The following is a 9,122-nucleotide window of genomic DNA, read 5'->3' as shown; positions in this document are numbered from 1 at the left end:
GTAACAGTAAGTCAGACTCTCAGTTGCCATAAATCAGCACAGCTCTGGTGAAATTAGAGGACTTTTGCGCTGAGCTGCAGCCGATGAAGATCTGGCCTGTTATTGATTTATTTGTTTGTTTGCCTGTTTGGCACCACTGGGATGAAAGCTCTGTTCCTATGACACACTAGTAGAATGACACAGATGAAAGAAGTGTAACAAATGAGGTCTAAGCTGCATGTAGAAAGGGAAGTACAAATGTGATCCTGTAGCAGCAATGTAGTGATGTATGAAGCAAGAAATAACAATATAGTGTGGATAATGGAGAGAGGGGATGAAGGAGTGAGAAAGATGAAGGAAGAGAGGGGAGGGGAGGGGAGGGGAGGGGAGAGGGAGAGGGAGAGGGAGAGGGAGAGGGAGAGGGAGAGGGAGAGGGAGAGGGAGAGGGAGAGGGAGAGGGAGAGGGAGAGGGAGAGGGAGAGGGAGAGGGAGAGGGAGAGGGAGAGGGAGAGGGAGAGGGAGAGGGAGAGGGAGAGGGAGAGGGAGAGGAGAGGAGGGGAGAGGAGGGGAGAGGAGAGGAGAGGAGAGGAGAGGAGAGGAGAGGAGAGGAGAGGAGAGGAGAGGAGAGGAGAGGAGAGGAGAGGAGAGGAGAGGAGAGGAGAGGAGAGGAGAGGAGAGGAGAGGAGAGGAGAGGAGAGGAGAGGAGAGGAGAGGAGAGGAGAGGAGAGGAGAGGAGAGGAGAGGAGAGGAGAGGAGAGGAGAGGAGAGGAGAGGAGAGGAGAGGAGAGGAGAGGAGAGGAGAGGAGAGGAGAGGAGAGGAGGAGAAAGCAAGGTAGGAAGGAATGGAGAAAGATTACTTTGGGTTGCCTTACACCAATGCCTTTCTGTTTCATGAGGCATTGACCAAGTGTGGCTCTTAAATGAGCAGTTTGAGTGCACATATATGATGGGGCTACCTCACGTGCTTGGTAGCTGATGCTGGTGTCTTTGCTTGTGACCTGGAAAGGGAGCACAGCTCTTTTTGTGGGTGGTATTTATGGATGGTCCAGTGTAGAGTGAGGATGTGAAGAATAATGAGGAAAGGGAAATAGCATCATGTGGATATTGCAAAATCTGAAAAAAATAAAGGAGGAAAAATTTACAGAGTGACATTGAAATAGGGAAAAATTAAAGTAATCTGAAGTGGAGCACATATTCGTTATCTGTGGGTGAGAACAATGTGGGAAGCATGAAGCTGGAGTAGTGAGCAAGCCACTGTTGTCAGTGCTGAATTAGCAATGACTATGCTGTATTCTCTCCACTGCTTGAGCAAAAGCACTGTCTCTTGGAAAGGGGAGAAAGTAGGCACGGTCCGTACCTATTCCAGTTCAGCTGCTGCATTCAGGGCTCCACAACCAACTTATAAAAACCTACTAAGAGGCTGGAGGGAACAGCGAAGTCATGTTGGTCTGAGAGGACTGGCTGATGTGGAACCAATGAAACTTTGAAGGCTAAGAGCCTGGCTAAGTACAGGGGTGTGATTGCAGCATGTCTGTCTTTAAGGCAGAGATGGACAAGCCTGTGTCTGAGTTATGGACTTTAGGTTTACCACAGACAGCTCACTAATTTTCTGCATTTATTATGGAGAAAACAAAAATGTCTGTTCACACTTGGTCTGCTAAAGCCCTGCTTGGCTTTGAGAAGAAAATCTGATCCATAAATAAAGAGAACTCCTTAGAGGTGGACTAAAAAATAAAGACACAAAAATTTACAACAAAGCAAAGCTGAGCCTTTTGGAATTATTCAAAATATCCTCAAGCCTTGTATTTTACAAGAGGCTGCAGTAGATGATGTGGTGTGTCTGTCTTTGCTTAATCTGTACAGCTCTGTGCAAATGAAGGCACAATGTGAAATCTCTGCTGGTTCTTTTCATCTGAGGAAAAAAAAAAAAACAAAAACAAAGATGTTGGTAAATTTGTCAGAAGATTTTATGAGGAGCTGCCAGCCACTGACTCTCAAGGATATTGGCCTGAGCAGCAGGGACTCTGTGGGAAGTCTGAAACTTGCTCTGGCTTGTGTGTGCAAGTGCATTTGAGAGCTGCCCAGAAAGGTGAAGTCAACACTAAGTGCCACAGGGATTGCTTCTGCAATGGCCAGAGATTGTTCCTGATCTGGCATTCTTTTCTACCAATAGAAAAATGTGGTAGTTTGGCAGTGAGCAGGAGTGGTGTTGCTGTCTTGGCACTAATTCTTTCACACCTCTCAAATGTTTCTTGGACTGGATTATGAGACACAAAATTTATTTGCAGACTGTAGCTCTTTCTGTATCACTGTGCAAAAGATGGTTACCTGGTTGTCCCTCTCACAATCCTTTTGAACCACCTTGCATTAGGATTTTTCTGTAAACTGATGTATGTAATGTCTCATCTCTGGGCTTGCCTATCTCTGTTAAGTTAGGCTTTTACCCAGACAGAGACTTTACTGTGTGAAGATAAGCCTCCTGCCTTTGCTGAAGTCATTGAGACTGCTTGAGTCATTAGTTTTGATACATGTGTGCATACACATGGCTAGCAATGTTGCTTAGTAGCTGTGAGAAAATACTTCCCCCTAGGTAGATTGCTGACAAAACACAAGACAGGGCCTATGTCTGTAAAAGTCATGTAGTTACAAAAACTCTTCCCCTTCAGCTTAGCTTGATGAAATCTGTGGCGTCTCTCCAGATGAAGACTGGAAATGTTTTCCTTCCTTTTTTAGCTCACTGGGTTTGCATGTGTGCCATAGGCACTTTATACCATTTTAGTATATTTATACTTTAAATTTATTGACTGGTAGATAGGATGAGAGCCCTTTGGATTTATTTTGCTGCTCATTTATAACTAATTTGGCACAGGCATAAAAAAATCAACCTTTATTCATTTACCACCTATTCACTGCAGCTGTTTTTTAGAAGGCTAAAAATAGCAGAGCCATGCACTAGGCAACTGGTGGACATGTGCATAGTTCCGGATATGTTGCCATAAGATCTGACTGTAAATTTTATCTGCATTTTCCACAAAGGGGGTGTACTCTTAGGCTGTGTGTACAAATGCGAGGACCCCCAGCCATCATGGTGAGTGCTTCTGCAGGGCTGCTGAAGTGTTTGTCAGTGTGACTTCCTCCAGTATGTGGTGTGACCCTGCTGGATGGAACTGAAGAGGCAGGGCTTTTGTTTTGAGGGCATCTCTATGTCCCCTGAAAGCTCTCGAGGGTGATCTGTACTGGGTGGAGCAGGAGGTCATAAGACAACATAGCCAGAGAAGTAATCTTGGGGCTCTTAGAAAGAAGGCAAAGCTGCTGCTTTGCCCATTGTAAGTCCTTTTGCTGGAGCTGAGTGATGGTCATGTAGAATAACCACACTGCTCCTGAGTCCTGGTCGCTCTTTCTCCTTTGGGCTGATCAAACATAGTTCGCAGGGAGTATTTTCCGCATCACTTTCTTCAGCTGCCAGTAACAACTGCCTGTAATTTGCCTTGATAAGTACAGTTGCTATGAGCTTTTAATCCAAAATGACAATTTAAGGTTTTAAAGCAGTTCACCCGCTCTGCAATGTTTTAAAGGTCTCCCAAATGTGATCACTTGTATGTGCTTACAATCTGCCTCTGCCACTACTCAAATATATTTATAGGCTACTGGTGGGCTGCCTATGAAAATTCTCATCCCACAGTTTTTTCTTCAGGTTGCTGAAAGCTTCTGTGTTTCGTGAAGGTTGATGCTACAAAGGGAGAAAAGCAGCTGCCTAGGATAGGATTGTAAATGCCTGCTACCTCCCTTAATCTGTGATTGCAGTAATGCAGTCACTGCATACTGCAGAAGCACAGTTCTGCTCATGCAGAATCAAAGGTTTGTTTCACTTTCCTTGATCCTTGCTATCCAGCTATGTTTTCTTTAAATTGTTCTTCAAAATTATCTTTTTCAGTATTCCATTCCTCTCCAAAAAAAAAAGAGAGGAAAGGCTCAGTTCTCCCTGTTTACCTGCCCCAATCCTCCCATTGTGCAAGCAAGATGAATCACTTCATAATTATATTCCTATTGCTTTTATGCTTCCATTGGCTCTCCCTTTCGGCTCATTTCATGCTCAGTTGCCAAACAAGCCTAACATTTGGAGCCTGATTTTTTGCTGGGAAGACCTTCAGCAGTAGTCTAGGGGACATCTGAGAGCCTCCAGTCTGCATCCTGGTCCTAGAGGGCAGGCTCAGCACAGCTTTGTGGGTACATCATCCCATAATCTGCCCTGAAAAACTGAGCCTGCCTTCAGACTTTCTGGCCTCACTGTGGCTTTGACCTGGTGTCTGAGGCAAGAGAAATGTTTGCCTGACTTCCCAACTGTGCACAGGGAGGCATGAGCCATGGGGGTGCTGGCTTTCAAGGGCAATGGTGGGTGGGTGGCAGGGCTCCAGTTGCTCTGCAGTCTCCTGTAATAGTGGGGGTAATGACAGGGAGGGAGACAAGGCAAGCCAGCACTGGGTAAACAAGTTGAGGATTTGACAAAGGAATTTTGAGCTTCAGGCTTTTGCTGCATTTTCTGCAGACATGCTACTCTGGTTGCTGTGGTGGGAGCTGACTTTTCCCTTTCACCCCCTGAAGAGGACAGCGACGTGTGTAGCACAGGCAGAAGGGAAGAGCTGCAGTTTTTGAAGGCTTAACACAAGTGTGCCCTGAGATCTGCTAATCAAGTTTGAATAACAAATTAAGAAACCAAGGCTGGACATTGATGGAGTTTGAAGCCTAACCAGGTAGACTTCATCCTCAGCTTCCTTCTCTGTGAACAAGTTACTTGGGTTGAAGCTCTCAGAGGGACTCCAAGCATAACAGGAGCCTAAAGTGACTGGGTGCTGTTCCTGGGTCTTCCTTCAAACCTCCCAGCTGCAGAGCTGAAAAACACCTGTGGAGTGCAATTATGTGTTTTATGCGATGTGGAAGTTGCAGGGACATCTTGCTGGTGACCAATCCTATTTCTCAGCACCCTCATTACTGCCTGTGAGCATGCTGTAACTCATCTCTGTTCTTTGAACTATTTCTTCTTTGGATTTCATTTTAAGTTGCTGGCCTAGGTTTCCACACTACAAGACCATCTGACCAATTAAGAACACAGCCTTGTTTTTATAATAGATGATGTTCACTTTCAGAATTTTGGGACCGTAGGTTACAGATAGTCACACTCGCAGAGGCTGCCCAGCAGTGTGTGCATCACCACTTTTGTGCCAGTGCAACCTAGTTCCCATGGCTGTAGTGGTACAAAAGAGTTACTGGGAGGTACAGCAACTGTTCTGCATTTCAGCATGCAGTATTTCTCCCAGATTGTTTACAGGAGCCATGCCTGTGTGCAGTTTTGACATGTAAGCCCTATACGTTGTCCCTCCTAGCATCTATGGGGGTGATATCTGCCACCTCATTGTATTCTAGTCACATCTCATTCTGTTATGAGTATGTTATATTGGTTAAATTATAATTTTGTTTTTGCTCTGGGGAATGTCTTGTGGGAGAGTGAGCAGTATCTCGTTTTGGAAATTTGGCACAGGGGCTGGCTTGATATGAGAAAGAGCTGAGATGCTGTTTTACTTTGTGGAAGTCCACTCAGCCAGCACCTATTTGCTTTGTAGTTCTAAAGAAAATGGAGACAGGCACAATGGGCATTTCTTTCAGTGATGCTAAGATACTGCACTAGAAATCTAGCCTGGAAATACACGCAGTTGAAAGAAATAGCAGCCCAAAATATTCTCTTGCAAAGTTCAAAAATTAGTCAGCTTGATTACCATTTTGACAACTAAATACTACTGCTTCCATTTACAGAGACAACAACCAGGCAATAGGATATCAAACATTACAGTTCTGATCTGTTGTTCATGCCTGACCTCCTTTTCCACCCTCTCTCCTTGGTCTCTCTAGTTTGCTCAGCCTGTAGCAGTAATAAGGGCATTCTTGCAGTGTTAGCAGACATCTTCTAGCACAGACATGTCCTGCTAGAATACTATTCCCTATGGTTTTCAAAGTTGCATGGTACCCCTGGGTCCCCACCCCTTGAAGAGCTGTGTAGAGCCAACCGTGCCAGCCAGCATCTCTGCTTTCAGGAGGAGCCAGGTTTCCTGGTGGGAAGTCTGGGTTTTTTCTCTACCTGCTCTGGCTGCACCCCACCTGCTGGCTGTCACTGCTTTGTACATGAGGTTTCAGTCATCCTGCTGTATTTTTCTGTTCTTTTCTGGCTCTGGGCTTTGCGGTTGCAGAGCACTGGACTCCTCAGGCTGCAATTTGACCTGCTGCTTTTCCGTGGCCGGCTCTTGTCAGTTTCATCTGTGCCTGAGCTGCTTGTTTTTCTCTTTAGATTTATGTAATGATTTTTTGTGTGGTTGTTTTTGTTTTGTTTTTTTTTGTTTTGTTTTCTGGGTTTGGGTGGGGTTTTTTGTGGTTTTGTTGTGGTTTTTTTTTTTTTGTGCTGCAGATCTCCTAGTACTTCAAGACCTTTTTGTGGGTTTATTCCATGCTTTAGCTCCCATTTCATAGCTACCAGTTGGCAACCATACAATAACAGTGCCTCAGCCAACACCACACCTAGCTTTTCTATGGAGCATGGATCTCTCCTGCTTCCTGGAAGGTAGGTGTGCTACTTCACCTTTGCTTCATGGCCCTTTCCAGCAGAGGAAGGCAGGGCATGGGAAGAAAGCAGTGCTCAGTTCTTCTTGCGCTGTTGTGCCCTTTGCAGCACCTGGCAGAGCTGGCTAGCCAAGAGGAGCTTGTCATATCCTCTTGCTCCCTCCAGGATGTTCTGGGCACAGTCCTCCCCCTGCTCTACCCTGCTCACTGCACAGTTTTCCCAAATAGACACAATGCAGTTCTCAATGCCTAATTCTTATTCTAAGAATGCTTTCCTGATCCTCGCTGGAAAGATGATCAATACTGCGTTGCCCAGCCAGTCACACTATCCTCCAGTACAGCTATAAATAAGTACCACCCAGCCGTTGCATACAGCAAGCCCTATTTTATTATTCTCCATTCATGATATAAAACAAGAGAAGCAACTGCTGTTAGAGAAGCAGCTGAATAAAACCTCTAGTTTATTAGGCACCTCACTTTTTCATATCCTCCAACATCCAGGGCGAAAAGAAATCCCACACTTATTTTTGTGTAAGTTTTACTGTTCTCTAGCTATGGTAGTTATTTTTCTGTCATGTTGGCTGGGACACATGATTAAGTGTGCAATGTGCTTCACATGGCCTGAGGTGTGAAGGCTTTTCCTGTTCAAAATGAGGTGAAAACCCTCCACCAGAACTTTTGGAAAATTGGTTTCTTAGCCAAAGTGCAAAAAACTGTTATGGTTGAAATGCTATCTTTATTTCTTATGAAACATAAATTCATCCCAGTGTTGGGTAAGCAGTTTTGGTTCAAAAAGGGATAAAGTATTTTTAAAATACCCCAGTTTTTGTATATTAAAAATGTCAAAGGAGGACCAAACCTCTTCAAAACAATGGTTTCTACTGACATTTTACGCATTTATTTAAGATTTTGAGTTTTCATTTTAAAAAACCCTAAACCTTGAGAACTATTAAACCCCAATCATTAGAGATTCCCACACAAAAGTAATTTTCACCTGTATGTATTAATGACCCTGCCTGGGCTCTTCAGCTGTGAGTCGTTTGGGAGAGCAGGTGGATGGGAAAGAGGGATGCAATGGAGGGAAGGGGTTGGTATCTCTGCCATGTGGCATGGTGACACTGACACCTTCACATAGAGAAGGGTGGGCCAGGCTGTGTACTGCCAGGTCCCTGTGAGCACTGCGACACAAGACTCTGCCTACCAGAGAGCTGCCTTATGAAGCCTTGGGCGGCAGCTGCATGCGGTATACAGGCTGTTTAGGTACCAGGCCCTCTGGACTGTAAAGCCTGGCAGGGGAAATGCAGTTTTTCTTCTTTAGTGTGAGTGTGTAGCTCAATGACTTGGGAAAGGCTTTCACTGCTGTTATATGAACACTTCCAGTTAAGCGGGCTCTGTTTTCATACAGCTGCTAGCTTTCTGAGAAGTATAAGGAAAAAAATATCTGCCATGACAGTATTATTCACCAAAGCCTATTTTCATCAAGTACAGTGCACAATAAACTTGCAGGAAATACGTGATTTGTTGGAAAAAACTTCGAGGCACTTAATGAGATGTTTCGGAAGATTAATTTATTTGTGATACAAAAACCTACACATCTCTAAAAATGAAATCCCCCCCCCGACCCCTTGCACACAAATTGTTGTTTTATGATCTTTTTGTGTGATACTTTCTCCAGCTCACTAAGGCACTTGCTTAATGATTAACTGAAAGGACTTAATTGGTCCCAGTAAAGACATATTTTCTTAAAAATCAGTCTATGGTAGGTACATGTAGGACTGTAGTCTTTATGGTTTTGCTGTAGGAAGTAAAAACATTGTTGAAGAAATAAATTAGAATCAAGGTAAGGATTTACAAAAAGAAAACGAGAGAATGAGCTTGATCTTGTGAAAGCCTTTGGATGACAGTGGTATAATTAATTGCTAAATCCTTATTGCTCAAGGCAAGATGTTGGTAGGTGTCACTTGTAGAAAAATGCATCGGCTGAGTGTTTCTCATACTTGTGGCTGGAAGTTGAGTGTCCTTTCTTCTTTGAAGGCAGAAGCAAGGATGCATGTCCTGTCCTTTTTTAGGATGCTGATTTAATTCAAATAGGAAAAGAATCAGGAGAGGGGCTGGACTCAGGACTTCTGCTAATAGCAGCTCTGTGCATAGCAAGTAGATGCGTGCCAAGTATGCAGATATGCAGATCAAGACCATAAAATATTTTTCCTGATTATTTTCTTTTATATTCCAGCCTGGTTCCATACAGGGACACACATATCTTATTGCTAATGTTAATTAGTAGGTGTCTTCAGCAACCTTAATGTTTTACTTGATTTTACTGCTGGTCAGCAGATGTTCTTAAGTACTTAATCTTTTTTTCTTCTTACCTTCTGCCTGGTCTATATACTTGTTGCAGAAATTTGTGAGTGTGTATCACATCTGGCATGGTAGATCCTATTCCTCATTCAAACTCCTGTATGCTATTACAATTCCAGTGTTGGCTCCTGAATTTCGGCTATAGAGTACTGTGATATTTATGCTCAGCTGCAGGAAGC

The 9,122-nt window shown here is 44.0% G+C and overlaps 1 protein-coding gene across 8 annotated transcripts in view; it reads left to right on the top strand.

Moving 5' to 3' along the window:
• PIGG (phosphatidylinositol glycan anchor biosynthesis class G (EMM blood group)) overlaps positions 1 to 9,122 on the top strand; it is a 245,345-nt gene that overhangs the window by 188,185 nt on the left and 48,038 nt on the right. The gene's annotated exons all lie outside the window — the stretch shown is intronic.

Source organism: Columba livia, chromosome Z (genome assembly GCF_036013475.1).
Source record: "Columba livia isolate bColLiv1 breed racing homer chromosome Z, bColLiv1.pat.W.v2, whole genome shotgun sequence".
Taxonomy (NCBI): domain Eukaryota; kingdom Metazoa; phylum Chordata; class Aves; order Columbiformes; family Columbidae; genus Columba; species Columba livia.
This window is presented reverse-complemented; position numbering and strand designations above follow the sequence as displayed.